The sequence below is a fragment of the Dipodomys merriami genome, unplaced genomic scaffold, assembly GCF_024711535.1.
Source record: "Dipodomys merriami isolate MVZ:Mamm:240054 unplaced genomic scaffold, mDipMer1.0.p SCAF_31, whole genome shotgun sequence".
Classification (NCBI taxonomy): Eukaryota; Metazoa; Chordata; class Mammalia; order Rodentia; family Heteromyidae; genus Dipodomys; species Dipodomys merriami.
The window spans coordinates 7100445-7121569 of record NW_027204604.1 but is presented as its reverse complement, the minus strand read 5'-3'; positions in this window follow the sequence as shown (position 1 = coordinate 7121569).

Here is a 21125-nt window from a genome sequence, read left to right as displayed (position 1 = left end):
GAGGGGGGAGAGAGAGAGGGGAGGAAGGGGAGAGAGGGAGAGAAAGGGGAGAGAGGGAGAGAAAAGGAGGAAGGAAGGAAGAAAGAAAGAAATGAAAGAAAAGAAAGGGTGAGTAATGAGGGATTGCCTCAGAGGCTGTGGCTGGAGGATCAAGGATTCAAGGCTACTTGGCAAGTGCTTGTCTGGAAACAATGATAGTAACAAAAGAGGAGGAACTATGGAGAACTGATATAGACTGAATCGTACCGCCTGCTCCCATCCATATGCTAAATCTCCATCTCTAGTACCTCAGAATGTGACTTTATGATAAACAAGTTAAGATGAGATCTTTAGTGTAATATAACTGCTGTCCTTTTGGAGAAACAGATTTCAACATGCATGCATAGGAGGAATATGATGCAAAGAGACAATAAGGAAACACTGCCATCTAACAAGTCAAAGACGGAGGCCTGGAATAAGCAAATCCTTCCTCACCATCCTCAGATACTAATGACACTTGGATTTTTTTTTTTGAACTCATAACCTCTAGAATGATGAGACAATAATGTTAAGTCACCCCATTTGTGGTACTGTGTTACAACAGCCCTAGTAAATTAAGGTAAGTGGGTTGGAGAGCCCCAGATTGGTAATAATATGAGCTTGTTCTGAGCCTCAACTCAGCTTTGGGATGTAGCCAAGCGAAGGCCTGGGAAGGCACTAAGGCCCTGAGGCCAGACTCAGCCAACCTGTGTCTCAACCACTGCCTGTGGCCACTGTTCCCTCGACTCAGGGGAGGGGCTGGCTCATCCACCCAGCCCACTGTGAGCTCATGAAACAAGCTGCATCTTCCCTCTGGCCCACGGCTGGCTGCTAGACCCAAGTACTCAGTCCAGTTTGGGTGTGTGTATGTGGATGCAGAGGAAGACCACCAGGAGAGTGACATTTCAGGGGAGCCAAAAACCTTGTGGCAAACAAATATGAGCCCACACACACAGGCATCCACTTTTGCACTAGCTGAAATTCCCATGACTAAAGTGATTTCTTGAGGATCATCTTTAGAAGACATATTTTAGAATCAGGAAAATTCAAGTTAGGCAAGTTCTAAATTGTCTAGAGGTAAAACTGGCTTAGAGATGTTTGACAAACATAGTATTTTAAGTATCAAGGGAGTTCTCAGAGCCCCACACTGGGGTTCATGCCTGTAATCCTAGTAACTCAGGAGACTGAAATCTGAAGATTATAGTTCAAAGCCAGTCCAGGCAGAAAAGTCTGTGAGACTCTTATCTCCAATTAACAATCTCACACACACACACACACACACACACACACACACACACACACACACACACACACACACACACACAAGCCAAAAATGGAGCTATGGCTCAAGTGGTAGAGCACTATCCTTGAACAAAAACCTCAAGGACAGCACCCAGGCTTTGAGTTCAAGTTCCAGGACCAGCACGAAAAAAAATTTTTTTAAGAGTTCACATAAACAATAAACATCCAAATTCCTAAGTGTTCTGGACACCCTGGCCAATGGCTCTACCTGCCAATGACTGCCTATTCATCTAAAGCAATAATTGGAGTAATCCCATCCTATGTAAGTGCCTGGTCTTATAGACATCTGAGTCTGAGTTCCCTCATTTCACAGATAAGAAAACTGAGGGCCCACAGAGGTCAAGTAATTTGCTCAAAGTTACATTGCAAAGTAGCTCCCCCCGCCCCAAACCAGACTAGAACTCATACTTAGAGCTATATCCACTTGGACCCTGCTCAGTATCCCTGCAGAATCTACTCTGGCTGGCACTGTATTGTTAACTATTAAAACCCACCCATGTATCTAGGTACTATTGATGTTATAACACACGAAATAAAGTCCTAACTCTCTTGTCACTCTGCTAAAGGATAAATGTATTGGGGCTGGGAAGGTGGCTCAGTGGTAGAGTGCTTGCCTTGCATGTGTGAGGCCCTGGGTTCGATTCCCCAGCACCACATAAGCAAAAAGAAAAAAAAGCCAGAAGTGGTGCTGTGGCTCAAGTGGTAGAGCGCTAGCCTTGAGCTGAAGAGTTGAGGGACAGTGCCCAGGCCCAGAGTTCAGGCCCCATGACCGGACCCCCCCCCAAAAAAAGAATAAATGTATTTAGGTGCTGGTGGTTCATGCCTAGCTACTAGCTAATCCTAGCTACTCAGGAGGCAGAGATCTGAGAATCACAATTCAAAGCCAGCTCAGACAGGAATGTCTATGGCACTCATCTCTAATTAACCAGCAAAAAAAGGGGGGGAGTAGAGGCGTTGCCCAAATGGTAGAATACCAGTCTTGAGCAAAAAGAGCTAACAAACAGCACCCAGGTCCTGAGTTCAAGCCCCAGTACGAGCACAGAAGGGTAGGCAGGAGGAGGAGGAAGAGAAGAAATGAAGAAGAGGAAGGAAGAGAAGGAGGAGGAAGAGGAGGAAGGAGGAGGAGAAGAAATGAAAGGAGAGAAAGCAAAATGAAAGGGGAGAAAGCAAGAACAATTCAAGTGGATATCAGGAGAAACTTCTGGACTCTTCAAATGATGGAATCTGGCAATAGGCTAACCTCAACTCTGTGACTTGCCTCCTGTGCTTGGTTTGAGTGCTAAGGACATTCTGTAAGCCCCTCCAAGGCCCTGGAGGAATTGATTCTTCTATATTATCAAAGAGCAACTTCAGTGTTCAGACATCCTTCTATGGCTTTGGCCTGCGATGCTGCTATCAGTTTCCCTTCCATTACTGCTCAGGTGGGGCACTGCTGACTCACCTGTGAGTCTGAGTTTCAGGCAGTGGGATGTACACTTCAGCACAGGGGTTCTGATTCACAGCCACCGAGAATTGGGGAATTCCCCTCTGCTGCTCAGTCAGCTCTTATTTTTGTGGGGAGGGGTCTTTTCTGTGAATAATAGCTTTTACGTGAATAATACTTTTACGTGAATAATACTTTTACGTGAATAATAACTTTCACGTGAATAATAGCAGACATGAGACAATAAATCATAGAGGTCCAAATCCTATTCTCTCATAAGCAAAGCAGAGAGTATGGGTAGCTAAGAATCTGGGCAGTGGAGAGCTTAGTCTTACTAGAGTACCAACTCTAATAATAATAGCTAATAATAATAATAGTAATAGTAATAATCTCTCAGGCTGGTGGAGCTGCTGAAGACTGAGCTAAGGCATCAAACTAGACAGTCTAGTTCCGTACCTTCTTCAAAGAAATCCGATTCCACCAGCCTTCTGGAAAGCATTCTGGAACCTATGAGGTCTGCCTCAAATCCTTTCTTGGGCTACATTTATTTTTGCCTCCATACAGCTATTTCAAGGCACCTGGGCTGCAGATGTGCATAATTCATTGCCCAAGCCACAGCCTGGACTTAACGCATATTGCTGGTTGCTTTCTTATTGTCACTTCCTCTGGTTTCTTAATCTTCTGTGCATTGTATCCTAGAATACACTCCAAATCCAAGAAGACGGAATAATGTAACATACTGACAACAGAAATATGTGTGTGTGTGTGTGTGTGTGTGTGTGTGAGAGAGAGAGAGAGAGAGAGAGAGAGAGAGAGAGAGAGAGAGAGAGAGAGAGAGAGAGAGAGAGAGACCTTGTTTTCCAGCCCAAGTGGGACTGTAGTAAAACTCCTCACTAAAGTGCTCAGAGTTACTCATTTATGACTCCCTTTTATCCTTGAACCAAGCTGGGCATTGACAAATGTTCTCAAACAAGTATCTTTCTTTATTTCAAAGTTGATCTATGTGGGAGGAAGAGGAGAGAAAACAAGGTGAGTAAATCATTTGGAAGTAAGCTCCCTCCCCTGGCCCCAGGGTTCTTCCATCTATTCTTCTTTACCTTCAGTGAAAATCTGAGAGGCTATTTGCCATATTACCTGAAGTGGGGAGTTTCCATTGGCTCTTTCTACAAAATAGCTGAACAAGAAATCACAACTGTCATGTATGCGAGATTTCATAGTTTGGATGGAAATAGTAGCCTGTGGGGACAAAACAGTGGCCTGATTTAGGCATCATGATCAATACCAAACAACCTACCATGTGACTATGCTGCTTTGAAATGAGGCAGTGGATGCAAAAGTGCTTTGAGATAAAATGATGGATGGAACTGTCACTGTGATTCCTTTGAGAAAATTATTCTCTGCAGGTCTCTATCAAGTCCTTAAGGGCAACCAATTAGGAATTCTTGTGGGCCAGGAGTTTCTGGGACAGATCTGGCTCAATATGAACTAAATGACCACCTGGAAAGTTTGTTGCCTTTGGAAAAATGTTATATATGTGGATAGAGACTCTTTCAGGGAACCATGGTAGCAGGAAGCTGGATGGCTGTTCCATATGATTGATTAGACTGATTCATTTATATCCTTCTTCCACCCAGACCATGTCAACATAATGACAATAATGGAATAATGAAACATATAATACACACACACACACACACACACACACACACACACACACACACACACACACACACACACACACACACACACACACACACACACACACACACTAGGATAGGACCAAAAGCATAGGAGAAAGTGAAGAACACGAGAGATTACAACAAAAAAATTAGAAGACAGGGCAAAGAGGGGCACAGAAAGGGAGAGAGGAAGGGTGAATAAATGCAGTCATTCTATTCAGTATACGCTATGTAGAAAATGAACTGTTTGACTTATGGGCAGGGATGAGAGGGGAAAACTAGGAGAAAGTGAAGGAAAGAGTGACATTATCCAAAATATGAAATGGGGAGCTGGGAAGGTGGCTCAGTGGTAGAGCGCTTGCCTTGCATGCATGAAGCCCTGGGTTCGATTCCTCAGCACCACATAAGCAGAAAAACCCAGAAGTGGCACTGTGGCTCAAGTAGAGCACTTGCCTTGAGCTGAAAAGCTGAGGGGCAGCGCCCAGGCCCAGAGTTCAGGCCCTACAACCAATAAAAAAAAAACAACCAAAAAACCAAAAACTAAAATATGAAATGTACTCATGACCTGACTTATGAAATGGTAACCCCTCTCTGTACAACACCTTACTAATAACAATAAAATTATATTTTAAAGGTATTTGAAGATAAAATATAGCAGAATACTGAGGTCTTGATTATAAGTCTTTCAATACTATTTGATTTTTAAAGCAAATATATATATATATATATATGTATATATATACATATATATATGTATTATATATATATATATACATACATATATATGTCGGTTGTGGGGCTTGAACTGTAGGCCTGGGCACTGTCCCTCAGCTCTTCAGCTCAAGGCTAGTGCTCTACCACTTGAGCCACAGTGCCACTTCTGGCTTTTTCTGTTTAGGTGGTGCTGAGGAATCGAACCCAGGATTTCATACATGTGAGGCAAGCACTCTACTGCTGAGTCACCTTCCCAGCCCCAACAAAATATTTTTATAATTACTTTTCTGTGTGTGTGCTGGCACTAAGGATTTAACTCAGGGCATGGGAGCTGTCCTTTAGGTTTTATTTGCCCAAGGCTAGCATTCTATTATTTGAAGCACAGCTCTACTTCCAGGTGGTGAATTGGGGATAAGAGTCTCATAGACTCTCCTGCCCTGGCTGGCTTCAAACTGGGATCTTCAGATCTCAGCCTCCTGAGTGGCTGGGATTATAGGCATGAGCCACTGGCACCTGGCATATAGTTTTGTTGTTGTTGTTGTTGTTGTTGTTGTTTTAAAGAAAACCACCTTCTAGTTCAAGCCTCTTCTAGATCTGTGATTTCTACACTGAGACCTTCAGAAAAAAACGAATTGTGCCTTCGAACACTCTGTCTCAGATCTCCTTTCTCTCATTTCCTAGTTTTATGAGCTATTAGAGCCTCAGTTTACTCACCTCATACATGAGAAGAGTGCCTACCTACTAAGGCTGACAAGAGTATTTAATGATATAAATGAAACAATGATGGGCTTCAGAAAATGTTACATTCAATATTTCCTACCCGCACCCCCACACCTGTGGACAGTGATATGACACAGCTCTGGGCACCTTGTGTTCATTTCATGGAAATCTGTGAAATTCACATAGGTGTTCCTATATATGCTTGGGACAGAAAAACTATAAAGCATCTCGTTTCTGTTGACTAGACTAGGAGCAAAACTCAACTGTATAAGTCAGAGCCTAATGAGTAATTCCCTTGAGGAAATGTGACTTGCTGAAAGACACAGGAGAGTATAATCCTTTACTGTGTTACATCCCTACCCTTCCATTCCTTCTCTGTGGGACATTCTCTTAATGCAGTCTATGTGCCCAACCTTGGCTGAGATTACCCCCTTCTAAGCCAGTTACACCAACGTTCTATAGAAAAGGCGAAGATGATGTCTACAGAGATTTACCCTATCTCAAGTAACTCTGCACTGGCCAAAGAAGACTTATAGGTTCCCTTTCATACTAATTTCCCCATGTAGCCTAACACATTAGTTGCTTAGCATTCAAAGAATTCATTTGATCTAGTTTCTGCCCTTAGACATGATATAGCCCAATATTTCCCTTGATTTATATAGCTTAAATTGTAGCTTGGTAGCCGGGCCCCAGTGGCTCATGCTGAAATCCTAGCTACTCAGGAGACTGAGATCTGAGGATCACAGTCCAAAGCTAACCCAGGAAGGAAAGTCTGTGAGACTCTTATCTCCTATTAACCACCAGAAAACCAGAGTTGGTGCTGTGGCTCAAGTGGTAGAGCACTCACCTTGAGCTAAAGAGCTCAGGGACAGCACCCAGGCCCACTGTTCAAGTCCCATGACTGACAAAAAAATAATTGCAGCTTGATATAAGCAAAAGTGATATGGTCCATAGAAATACAGAACTGAACTCATGTAATTCTTGCTGGGGCACCCTCAGGAGCAACACAGGGTTATTAGGTTTTCCTAGTACAGACCCAGATCAGAGTTCTTGGATTATCACACATAAAACATCAACATTATTCCTTCATTCATCATTTAGTAAATATTTATTGAGCATCTACTATACCACAGAGAAAACCTTGACCTTTTGAAATGTCCTTCTTCCCATTTTCTCCTCCTGTTCCTATCAGTCTCTGTTTAAACTTCCATTTCTATTCTCCTGTTAGTGCAATTATCACCTAATACAGCTCCTCATCTCATTCCAATTTCTCCTTTCTGAAACAGCAGCCTGCAAGAGTTCTTATCTGTCCCTAATCTTGCTCAATAACATTCTGTAATTTCCTGAACTAAAAAACTTTATCCACTTACTCAACAAATGCATCTCACTGTGTGAGATGCTGTGTGCCAGGCTCTGTTCTAGATGCTGGGACTACAGTGGTAAGCGGTAAAATAGGTAACAGTTTCTGTGTTAGCAATGCTTTTATTCTAGTTAGGAAGAATAGACAATTAAAAAGATTAAATAGCTGGGTGCTGGTGGATCCTGCCTGTAATTCTAGCTATTCAGGAGGCTGAGATCTGGAAAGTCTGTGAGATTCTTATCTCTAATTAACCACCAGAAAACCAGAAGTGGTGTTGTGGCTCAAGTGGTAGAGCTCTAGCCTTGAGTTGAAATGCTGAGGGAAAGCACCAGGCCCGGAGTTCAAGCCCCATGACAAAAAAAAAAAAGATTAAATAAAGCATTTTAGTTGGTAAGCATTTCGAAGAAAAAAGTAATCAGTCAACTGAAATAGGAGGTGGTGTGAGGGTCACTAAAGGGCAAGACTAACCAGGAAGAAATTTGAATAGAGACCTAAGACTGAGATAGAGACAAGAGTCTGTTTGCTTGTTAGGACAAGAAGAAAGATCAGAGTGGCTAGAGCTGAGTGAGGAGGGAGCAAAAGAGGTAGGATGTGAACCATCAGAAGCTTTTGAGCAGAGGTGATAGGACATGATAGTTTGCAGGTCCATGACAGCTGCTGTTTTAGAAGGGAGAAAAAGACCAGGCAAGGAGGACAGTTGAAAGACTATTTATTTAGTGCTGGTACTGGGGCTTAAACTCAGGGCTAAAGTACTTTCCCTAAACTTTTGACTGGTACCCTATCATATGAGCCTTACCTCCACTTCAGGCTTTTTGGTGGCTAATTGGAGATAAGAATCTCTTGGGGGCTGGGAAGGTGGCTCAGTGGTGGGGCTGGGAAGGTGGCTCAGTGGTAGAGTGCTTGCCTTGCATGCATGAGGCCCTGGGTTCGATTCCTCAGCACCACATAAACAAAAAGAAAAAAAAGCCAAAAGTGTCACTGTGGCTCAAGTGGTAGAGCGCTAGCCTTGAGCTGAAGAGCGGAGGGACAGCGCCCAGGCCCAGAGATCAGGCCCCACGACCGGACCCTCCCCCCCACCAAGAAAAAAAAGAATCTCTTGGATTTATCTGTTCAGGCTGGCTTCTAACCACCAAATGCTTTCTGGGAAGCAGGCAGGAGTACAGGGAGCAATGGGAGTGTGACAGAGAAGGTAAATTTGTTCAAACAGCACTGTGTGCATGTATGGAAATGTCACAATGAAACCTCTCATATTACAAATGTACATTGACTCAAAAATAAAGACCCCACAGGAGCTTAAATTTAAGAACATCTGTTCTGGAGGATAAATAATCTTCAAGAGAGGGATGTAGCCCAGTGGTAGAATACTTGCCTAGCAGGCCCTAGGTTCCAGTACCACTCTATCTGTCTATCTGTCTATCTGTCTGTCTATCTATCTATCTATCTATCTATCTATCTATCTATCTATCTATCTATCTATCTATCTATCCCAAGAGTTCTATCCTTCTAGTTTGCCCCCATGTTCTCAGGGTCTGGCACATAGTAGGTTTTAATACATCTTTGCAACATTATTGGGTACTGGTTACTAAAAGCATTCCTATTTTATACCTGAGGAAAAGTGGGGAGCATAGAGAATAACTGCCAAGACTACATTGAAATTGGTTATAGCAAAAATTCAGGTCCAAATAGATAAATCAACACAAACAGAGCTGGAATAAGAGCAGTAACAGTTCTCGGTCAGCCTCATACCCCACCCCCAAAACTAGGGCTGTCTGGGCTTGGCTTCAACCTCACCTGAAATCCCCAGGGAAACTTCTAATCTGGACTGCCTTTTTCTATCTTATGTTGTTCAGACCTAGGAATCAGAAACCAGACAGCCCACACACCACCTGTCCCTCCCTTACACAGCGCCATCTGCATAACATTGAACAGCTAGTTGCAGCGGTTGCTCCCTGGCCTGTTATTTCCAAGAAAGGGCCCAGTGGGCCAGGCCTATGCCAGTCAGGTGCCTGCCAACTAAATCCCCTGGGAATAGCCAGGAAGGTTCAAAGCTCTATCTACTCTAGTACACTATTTACAAAACATTCTTAGCAGAGCTGGGCATGGTTGCTGCATAGATAGAAATGGAAGACCTAGTAAAGAGGTAATGGAAGAATTAAAATACTAGCATTGAACTCATCAAAAAATAAGCCAGGATTTCTAAGATCGCAGATGAAATAAAATAGACACTTCCTTCCTTCCTTCTTTCTTTCTTTCTTTCTTTTTTTCTCTTCCCTTCCTTCCTTCCTTCCTTCCTTTCTTCAATAAATATTAATAAAGACTCTCAGTGTTCTTTATGCTCCATAACTGGCAGGTAATGATTTGGCTGATATCTGTCAGCAGAGTATAGCACACTTTAGTCTCATGCACTTTCATGGAGAAGGGGGAGTCAGAAACACTGACATATTTACTAACTACTTCAATTTATGGGACTTTCTCCCTCCCAGAATTCAGGTTAATACTTCATTGCAAAATGTATTGTTCCATTTTTACCCCTCAGCCAATTAGAGTGTTTTCTGTTTAAATTTTTAAACATTTATATAGTAGGATATATTAACCTAGGTTTCATTATGACATTGTCATACATGAACATAGAGGGAAACTTATTATGGTACTGGATAATTCAGTTCTCTGAGTGATTGACCAATATGAGCTATTCCAGAATCCTGCCTTTGAAGAAAAGATGTGGCAGAGGATGATACCCCTCTGCTTAAGAATCTCCTGTACTGTACTTTTGGGCAATCAGTCAGGTTCATCTTGAGCCCTTTTATTTTCCTTAAATGGGTTTATTTTTTTTCTTAGCATTTCAGGGGAACTTTTTTATATTTAATTTTAAAAAGTACTATTCTAGCTACTCAGGAAGCTGAGACCCGAAGAATCTCAGTTCAAAGCCTGGCCAGGCTTCACTTCCAATTAATTGCAGACTTCATTTTCAATTAACCAGCAAAATGCCAGACTGGAAGTGTAAGGCTGAGTGAAAGGCTGAGTGAAAACAAGAAGCCTCTAGTTCAAGCCCTGGTATTGGGGCACACACATTCTTAAGAGAGAGTGACAGGAAGAGAAGGGGGTTGTGTGTGTGTGTGTGTGTGTGTGTGTGTGTGTGTGTGTGTGTGTGTGTATGTGTGTGTGTGCACCAGTCCTGGGGCTTGCACTCAGGGCCTGGGTGCTATCTTTTAGCTTTTTCCACTCATGGCTGGTACTCCACCACTTGAGCTACAGTTCCACCTTGGGCTTCTTTGGTGGTTAATTGGATATGAGTCTCTGGACTTTCCTGCCCCGCCTGGCTTCATAACATGCCATGAGCCTCAGATCTTAGCCTCCTGAGTAGCTAAGATTACAGGCATGAGCCACCAGCACCTGGCTGAAAAGAAGAGAGTTTTATCCATAGTTGCACAGTTTCTAAGTAGGAAGTGGGAAGCTGACTTGGTCCAAGCTGTCTGACACCATGCCTTCCCATTAGGTTATAAGGGGAACCAGAGAACTGGAGTTTTGGAATGTTAATCTTACCCAGAGGCCTGAAGTATTATCCCAGGATGTGAATGTGTTTGACCATCTGTCTATCCTGGGGGTGCAAAGAAGGTGACTGGCTCTGTCTGTGAACCTGAAGGAGCCTAAAGGCCTGGATCTGAAGCTTTAAGAGCCTGGGAACTTCTCCGCCAGTCTCGTCTGGAGGCCCCAAAGAGTTTCGCTCTGGCTCAGAGCAGACAGACATCACAACCTCCCAATACTGTGACAAGTAGCAGCTTGTCTTCCCTTCCCCGCCCAGCCAGGGAAAACTGTGGCATTTCTAGTTCAGGCCTAGACCCGTCCTGGCAGCCCAGATTCCACAGCCTAGGCAGGAAGCTGATCTCAGCCCAGTAACCATTTCTCTCTGGTTTTGTCAGGGAGGTGGGAGCCATACATTTCTCTCTTAGGTTTCAGAGCAGTGAGTGGATAGAAGGAAACAACGGAGAAAGGGCAAACTTGCGAGGTTGATTTCAGAGACTGCTTCATCCCCAAATCCTAAAACAAAGGAAGGAAGGGATTGGGAAGGCTGAACTCTTCGTCTTGCTATCTAGCCCCTAAGATGCAGCCCCAGAGCTGAAAGGAGACTTTCTCTTATTCTCAGACGCAGGTGGGAAAGAGGCTGGGCCTGGGCAGATCTGCAGAGTCTTTGCTCCCTGTGCTCTGGAGGAATACACCTTGATTCACTCTGTCAGGAAGGAACCCGTGTGTGTGTGTGTGTGTGTGTGTGTGTGTGTGTGTGTGTGTGTGTGTGTGTGTGTGTGTGTGTGTGTGTGTGTGTGTGTGTGTGTGTGTGTGTGTGTGTCTGAGGAGTATTAGGGCAGGGTTGCCTCACAAATAACAATACAGAATACTGTTACATTTAAATATATAAATACATGAAGCAACTGTTCATTGTCTATCTGAAATCCAAACTTAACTGGGTGCCCTTGCGAGCTGGACTGAGGATGGCACTCCATCACACTGTCCCTGCAATCTCAATGAAGGACAGTCCAACTTCTGAGATCCTTGTCTCAATCAGCTCTCTAACAGGAGGCAAAAGAATTCCTTGGGTACTGGCTTTGCAGGCCACTGCCTGGGGCTCAGCCCACACAGCCAGGGCCCCTCTGACATCAGTTCTTAAACTCCAGACACTTTTATGTCAACTGTTAGTATTCCATCCCAGAGCCCTTTTGAAGATTAAAAAGCTCTCCTGAGAAGCAAAGTGCTCTGTTGTTGTAATTAACATAATTAAAAGTGTTTTCCCCCCTCATAGTCCCAGAGAAACTTCACTTCTTGTAACAAATACCTAACTCATTCTCCCAGGAGAATAGCCAGCCACTTCTCCTCCAACCCCAGCCCTGACCCATGTTCCCACCCTATGCTACCTTAGACTTGGTTGTTTTGTTTCATCTTTTTGGGAGGAGGCATTCAGCTTTCTGGGCACAGTGCACACCCTCTCCTGGGACATATCCATGTCTACTTTCCCAGGTTGGAAACACCAGGAGAATAGTAGGTGAGGGCTACCATTTCAGCCCTAGCCCTGGCCCCTAGCAGAAGAGATACTGTCTCATCTCTCTACTCAAGGGCCTTACCCTCTAGGAACAAACTGCTTGACTCCCCTATGAGGCTGTTGCTGTATAGTTTCCTTGTAAGCATTTCCCTTTTAAGTAACCTGTCGCATAATGGTGGCCTGGGTAGCTAAAGGTTATGCCTAGAGGCTCTGTACTAAGGAATCTGTTGTCTTAATTATTTCTAGGATGTGAATCCTTCCTGATTTCCCCAAGGAGGCAATAAACGCTTCCATAGGAAGAGCCAAAGCATTTCATTCCCTAAAGGTCTAGTACAAAGGAGATGTTCATTGCTCCTAATTGGGTTGTGTCAAATTAATATATTAGTGACCGGCCAAAGAAGCATCTCTGTCTCCCTCTGGATTCCCAGGGCTCCTTGGCATGCCTACAGTGTGTTTGGTATCTGGCCTATTATGTGATTGCCAAAACTTAAAGAACTATTCTATGTGGCCTCTGTTGGCAGTGCAAGGTTTCTTCCCAAATGAGCCTGGTGCTCAGAAACTTTTAGATTCATAGCTAGGTGAGCTCATTGCCAGAGGCTCATGACTATAATCCTAACTACTTAGGAGGTTGAGAGATGAGGTCTGTGGTTCAAAAGCAGCCTGGGCAAGAAAAGTCTATGAGACTCTTACCTTCCATTAAACAGCTAAGGCCAGAAGTGGATGTGTGGATCAGGTGGTAGAGTGCCAGCCTTGTGCAAGAAAGCTAAGGGAAAGAGCCTTGGCTGTTGAGTTCAAGCAGCAGTTCTGCTGTGTGTGCACACACACAGATGCACACACACACACACACATTTTAGACTGTACACTGATGGTGATAAATTAGCAAATGATCATTTCCCTGTCATCCTAAATCCATCTTTAATACCTTTTACTGGTCCCACCCTAAGTTCTCTTAGGAAATCATAAGAAAAGAGTCCTGGGGCTCAGAAGAATGTGCTTTCAAGACCTGGTCTTTTCCACTCTTCTCCCCTCGACACACACACACACACACACACACACACACACACACACACACACACACACACACAGAAGCACTCCTGCACCCACACGTATCACATGCACACATGTATCTAGCAACAACAGAACCAACTCTTTTCTGTTCTTTCTGTTTCACTAAATTTAACTTAAGAGGAAAAGCGCTTATTCAGCAGTTCTCACAACGTAATTGCAGCCCATATTGGGCACTCCTGATCCAGTGTCATTGAGATATGGATCATAATATAACAGATGGAAGAAGAGTGCCTGGCAGGCTCACTGACAAACAGTGGTTACAAGTACGTGAGCTTCCTCTCAAGAAAGGGTAGACTGCGCTGGTAACCCAAGGCTGTGAGCATACTGGAGGACACAGCTGCATCCAGGGACAGCATAAGGCTGATGCTGAAGGCACCTTCCAAACAGTCCTTGACACCATGAGAGGCCTACACACATGGCCATGAACATGTGAACTGAAGAGCATGGTCCAGAAAGGGAGCTATACTATCTGGAAGTAATTCCAGTGTGGCACACCTGAGGGCATGAGTTGAGAGGAGATGGGGAAGGAAGGAAAGACATGTCTGCTATTGTCACCCGCCAGCAAATTAGAATTCAGCAATGACCATCCAAGATGAATCCTTGAATGACTCAGGTAAACCAGAAGAAGAAAGAACTTCCTGCTTATCCAGTCATTTTCACCCTCATTGGAATTGCTATATCCAAAAATTAATGCAGAGGAGCTGGGCACCAGCGGCTCATGCCTGTAATCCAAGGTACTCAGGCTGAGAACTGAGGATTGTAGTTCAAAGCCTGCCCTGGAAGAAAAGTCTGTGAGATTTTTATTTCAAATTAACCACCAACACGCCAGAAGTGGAGCTGTGATTCAAGTAGTAGAGCACTAACCTTGAGCAAAAGAGCTTAGAGACAGTGTCCAGTTCCTGAGTTCAAGCTAGAGGTCTGGCACAAAATCACAAATATAATAATAATAATAATAATAACAACTCAGAGGGATGGGGTGAAAGGGTGACATTAATCTCCATGCATTGTGTTCGTAAACAGCTTTGTTGAGTGCCAACTCTTGTACATCTACTTAAAGATAAATTTTTAAAAAGATAATTTAAAAAACTCTTAAAATACTAATCCAGTCCTTCTAATTAAAGGCTAAAGCTCAAGGACAATGATTACTCTTCAAATACCATACCTACATAGGAAATAAACTTCCACCATTTTTTTTTCTTCAAGAAAAGGTTAGTGGGCTGAGAAGGTGGCTCATGGCATGAGGCCTTGGGTTCAATTCCTAAACACCACATAAGCAGAAAAAGCTGGAAGTAGCGCTGTGTCTCAAGTGGTAGAGCACTGGCCTTGAGCTGAAGAGCTGAGGAACAGTGCCCATGCCCAGAATTCAGTCCCCACAACTGACCAAAAATAAAGGTTAGTGTTTTCATTTTAAAATCATGAATACATAATTCTGTAGGGATTTCTTTCCTTTTTAATAATTTTAATAATTTTTTTGAAGAACCAACACTGATCTTGGTATTATAAACAATTAAGTAAATTATAGGCACAATTTCATTCAAGATTGTAATTTTGTTTTTGATCGTCAATCTTGAGCTGAGGGCCTGAGTACTGTCCCTAAACTCTTTTGCTCAAGGTTAATAGTGATTTACCACTTCGAGCCATAGCTCCACTTCTGGTTTTCTGGTGCTTAATTGAAGATAAGTGTCTCACAGACTCTACTTCCTGGGCTGTCTTTGAACTGTGATCCTTAGATACCAGCCTCGGGGGTAGCTAGGATTACAGACATGAGCCACCAGTGCCTAGCCAAGATTCTAATTCTTAATTTATTTTTTTTAATAGCAGCTGTACAGGGCTGGGGATTTATGTGGACTAGTGGTAGAATACTTAACATTTGCTTCCCAAGTGTGAAGTCGTAGGTTTGAATGGCAGCACCACAAAAATTAATACAAAGTTTGACCACAATGGGTACCTTGAGAAATGGTTTCCCTTTCTTTTCTCTAAGAGAAAATAACTCTAATAAATCATCACATTGACTGATGCTACTCAGAAGATGCATGATTTTCTTAGGCAAGATGGCATGGAGAAGAAGAATAGCAAAACATGAATTAGACTCAATCAGGCTCTCCCAGGCTGGGTCAGTCACTCCCTCCTCTGTTCTCCCAGAGTATGACTCATAATTGCATTCCATAGTTTGGCACATAATGAGGTTGCAGAGATGTATCAGCTTCTACTATAGTTTCAGCCTTTGTGTTTTGTTTTGTTTTGTTGGGGGACACTGCTAGTCCTTGGATTTGAACTCAGAACCTGGGCACTGTTCCTGAAGAGTTTTTGCTCAAGGCTAGTGCTAACACTTGAGCCACAGCTCCACTTATGGCTCTTTTGGTGGTTAATTGGAGATGGGAGTCTCATCGATATTCCCACCTGGCTGGCTTCAAACCATGTTCCTCAGATCTCAGCCTACTGAGTAGCTAGGATTACAGATGTGAGCCACCAGCACCCGCTGAGTCTTTGTGTTTTGTTTTTGTTAAGTCTGTTTTTACTATTTAAGCGGACTGGCCTCAAACTCACTATGTAGCCCATGCTGGCCTCCAATTTGCAGCCCCACTGCCTCAACCTCCCCAATGCTGAAACAATAAGTATGTACCACTACACCAGGTCGTTGAGATCTTAAAGGTAACCTGAAAACCCATGAGTGAAAGGACTCTTCTCCAAACTTTGTTAAATGATGGATTCTATTGGGAATTGGTGGAAACTCTGTGTGTGTGTGTGTGTGTGTGTGTGTGTGTGTGTGTGTGTGTGTGTGTGTGTTTGTGTAATGTGTGTGTGTGGGAGGGGCTGTTACTGGGAATTAGGACTTCCTGGTTTCTAGGCAAGCATTCCACCAGATCAATTTTTAGTCTAGTATTATGTCAATGAATGTGCCTAACTTGCCAAAGGCCCAGCCTGAGAGCAGATCCTCTGGTGGAGGGGGGGAGGTGAGGGGGGGGGCGGTCATTGATCCTGGCTGCTTCTGTAGCCTCCAGCCTCAGTCAGATCATCATTTATAACAGGGTACTGTAATAGATTGTGTAACTATTATTCATACTCAGACAAGGCCGTGAGTTCTGCGAGTAGGTTGGCATGGATCCTACTCTCTTTCTTAGCTTTAGCTGTCAGCCTGGCACCGGGTACCTGGCAAACATTCAGTCAATAACTTTGGAATGAATGGCGAAGCTGGTTTCATAATTTTATGAGTTAGTGAGAGACTGATATTTTTTCAGCACCCTGAGAGAGGCTAGATGGCTTTGGGTGTGTGGAGAGGCACGCAGGTGTGCATGTGATGAGGGTGCTGCTCTTGTATGGAGGGAACTGTCTGACAAGAGACCACTAGGAGGAGCACACATAAGTACACATGCACACCTGCATGCACACATATGCATGCTAGCAGCTGGCCCACTAGAGCCACGTTTAGATTAAAAGTGTTTCACTATCAAGAGTTGCTCTTGCTACCACATTTTACAAAAGTCAGATATCCCCAGTATCTGTGATATTCCTTCCAACTTTGTTCCTCTTGGCCCCATTCAGAATAGCCCAGATAAGCTTCTGTTTACTGTCTGTTCTTTGTATCAGAAAATGGTTTTGTTGGGGCTGGGAAGGTGGCTCGGTGGTAGAATGCTTGCCTTGCATGCATGAAGACCTGGGTTTGATTCCCCAGCACCACATAAGCAGAAAAAAATGGAAATGGCACTATAGCTCAAATGGTAGAGTGCTAGCCTTGAGCTGAAGAGCTGGGGACAGCGTTCAGGCCCATGACTGACAAAAAAAGAAAGTGTTTTTGTCTTTCTGATAAATACATAGCTATCTATCAAATAACCTCATTCAAACCATATACACAATATTTTCAAGGGACCAAAGCACATCAATTTATATCACTCAGTAACCTTATAATGAGATTACTAAAAACAAAAACATACACTTGAATCCAGCACCAGTGGCTCACTCCTATGATCCTAGCTATTTAGGTATCTGGGAACAGGAGGACTGCAGTTTGAGGCCAGCCTGGGCAGAAAAGTTCTTCAGACCCCTATTCAATCTGCATAGTGGGGCACAGTGGCACACACCTGTCATCCCAAGCTACAAGGGAGGCTGACATTAGGAAAACTGTAGTATCAAACCATCTCAAGTAGAATTACCTACAAGACTGTCTCTAGGGAGAGAAGCAGAATGCAGTGGTACACACCTGTGGTCCAGTGATTTCAAAAACTCTAAAAGAAGGCAAATTGCAACTCAGGAGTGCACCGGTATAAAGTGAGACACTATCCTAAAAATATCCAGGGAAAAAAAACGCCACAGGCCCAGAGGTATAGTTCAATGGTTGAACATCAGATTAGCAAGTGTGAGGACTAGAATCCAAACCTCAGTACTCTCTCTCTCTCTCTCAAACACGCGTGCGCACACACACACACACACACACACACACACACACACACACACAGAGATAAATTTTACTGGTTATCATTAGAAGATTTGGCGCCTAACTCCTTAAGTTAAAAATTGGTAAGGAAAAAGAATCAAGCATTTTTCTTTTATGAACAGTATCATTACCAAATATAGGTAAGGGGAAGTGTATCAAATAAGTGAAGAAATGATAGAACCTTAAACCCTATGACAGAAATAGCATGCATTCATGAATTAATGAAATAAGATGTTGTGTGTTGATTTTTGTAACATCACAAAAAGAAAGGAAAGCAGCCATCATATGCCTCATGAAGTAAATATACCAACCCTTATAAAGACTGATCAACTTCAAGAGCCAACAACCAATTCATGAGAAATACGCAGAACAGCAGAACATGTGAAACCAACAAAAGTAAAAAAAAAAAAAATGACATGGGATCATCAGAAAATTGACCATTGAGCCGGGCGCCAGTGGCTCACACCTATAATCCTAGCTACTCAGGAAGCTGAGATCTGAGGATCGCGGTTCAAAGCCAGCCCGGGCAGGAAAGTCCGTGAGACTCATATCTCCAATAAACCACTAGAAAACTGGAAGTGGAGCTGTGGCTCAAGCAGTAGAGTGCTCGCATTGCACTAAAGAGCGCAAGGACAGTGCCGAAGCCCAGAGTTCAAGCCTCATGACCGACAAAGAAAAACAAAACAAAAAAAAAATAAAACAAAAAAACTGACCATTGACTGGATAGATAATAATATTTAAGTTGTTACTTTAAAAAGGATTTCTTTTGCCGGGCGCTGGTGGCTCACGCCTGTAATCCTAGCTACTCAGGAGGCTGAGATCTGAGGATCGCGGTTCAAAGCCAGCCCGGGCAGGAGAGACCGTGAGACTCCTATCTCCAATAAACCACCAGAAAACCGGAAGTGGCGCTGTAGCTCAAGTGGTAGAGCGCTCGCCTTGTGCTGAAGAGCTGAGGGACAGTGCCCAGGCCCAGAGTTCAAGCCCCATGACCGACAAAAAAAAAAAAAAAAAAAAAAAAAAGGATTTCTTTTTATTATAACTGGATAAAGTATGGAGAAATAGGGGGAAAGAAAGGGGGGAGAAACACTTCCTGCTCCTCATGCAGGAAAAAGAAAACTATTTTCTTTTCTTTCTTTTTGGGGGCAGGGGGCGGGGCAGTCTGTCTATGTAGATCTGAATGGCCTTGGACTTGAAATCTCCCCGTCTCAGACTTGTGAATACTGGAACTAAAAGTATGCACCACCTCACACAGCTATTGTCGTCTGAGGTGAAATAACAGCCAGATGGCTATGTTTAGAAAGAATTCTTCTCTTTCACATAAGTATACTAAACCATTTAGAGATGAAATGATACAATTTCTGGGGTTTGTTTAAAAAAATAATCCACCAAGCTGGACACTGGTGGCTCACGCTGGTAATTCTAGCTACTCAGGAGGCTGAGATCTGAGGATCATAGTTCAAAGTCAGACCAGGCAGGAAAGGCTGTGAGACTTTTGTCTCCAATAAACCACTCAGAAAACTGGCAGTAGGGCTGGGATGTAGCTCAGTGGCAAAGCGCTTGCCTAGCAAGTGCAACGTCCTGGGTTCGATCCCCAGTACCAAAAAAGAAAAGACAAAAAAATACAGTTAAAAAAAAAAAAAAAAGAAAACTGGCAGTGGTGCTGTGGCTCAAGTGGTAGAGCGCTAGCCTTAAGCTGAAGAGCGGAGGGACAGCACCCAGACCCAGAGTTCAAGCCCCATGAGTGAGAAAATAACAATAATAATAATAATGCATAGTCAGGAAGAGTGGGTGGACATATATCTAGAACAAGATAACTTGAGTTGATCATTAAAGTTGAGTAACAGATATGTGGAGTTCATGATACCATTTTGTCTAGTCTGTCATACATTGTGCTTGAAGTTTTCCATATGTTTCTCTTTTAAATTATTAAGAGGCTCCCCAATATTCTGGTATTCTTGTCTCAAAGGAAACTATCTATCTTCTACCGCTTGAGAAGAGTCAAATACCCCATGAAATGTAACTTCATAACCCATTAACCTTCCTTTGTAAACTAGTATAGAAGATTGTTTCCTGGACTACCTTTAACCCTGCAGATCTGTGAGTAGATATGTAAAAGAAAACCTTAGGAAAAAATAAAGGGAGGAATGAGAGTAGAAAGAAGAAAGGGGAAAAAGAAATTGTGTCTTTATCACAACTTCCTTAGGGTTCTCAATTTTGGTATAAATCTTTGTGTGGACCGAACTAAGAAATTCCACTATGAGAATTTAAAAAATAAGGTTAAGTTCTTGCTAACGGGTTAAACTTTCACAAAGGAGCCTGTCTTACATTCTTGAAGGCTAATACAAATATTGGAGGAGGGAAGAGGCTTGTTTTCTATTACACAGTAAGCCAATGATGACAGAAAGAGTCCATTTTTGGCCTAAACCTGAAAACAATCTACCCTTGTACACTGGATGACAAGAATGTGGAAGCTAGGAGAGAATAAGAGTTAACTTGAGTGCTCAAGAGTCTATAGCTTTTTTTTTGGGGGGGGGTCTGGTCGTGGGGCCTGAACTCTGGGCCTGGGCGCTGTCCCTCAGCTCTTAAGCTCAAGGCTAGCACTCTACCACTTGAGCCACAGCGCCACTTCCAGTCTTTTTTTTCTACTTAAGTGGTGCTGAGGAATCGAACCCAGGGCCTCATGCATGCAGGGCAAGTATTCTACCACTGAGCCACCTTCCCAGCCCCAAAAGTCTATAGCTTTATGTAGATCTCTGGAACTAAACAAAGCAACTGTTGTTTCTGGAGAGGGAAGCTGAGGTACTTGGACTATGGTGAAAGAAGGAAAAAGTATGGTTCTTTATTGTTTTAATCAGGTTGTACTGTAATCCGTGCCATAAAATTACACATGATGACATTTTGCAAACGGCCGTTTTATGGAGCTAAGTGACTGTATCTTGTATCTTGAAGCCAGATGTCTATTTATAGAGTCCTTGGCTGGGCCAGCTGCTAGACACTATTTGCCCTGTTTGCTTATGTTTACATATTCTCATGCACTGTCCTCTCTTCTCCACACTGGCCTCTCAGAATTTAAGTATGTGTATACTCCTAAATTGACAATAATAGTCTAGAAATGTTATTACACCATGCATGGTGTGGCATGGTACTGATGTTCCTCAGAAGCATCCTTAAGAGCGTGAATAAACACTCTCTTTTATGGCTTGCCTTACCTTCAGTATTTGAGTGCATTATTGTAATCAGTAATTAAAGACTTGGTTTTTATGGGACATATTTTAAGTTACTCTTAGAGGCAACTCCTGGGGTTCCAAGCAGCCCTATATGTCCTGAGGCCAATTCTTGTTTTGTTTTTTGCTTTTCTCTCATTTGTTTTCAAAACA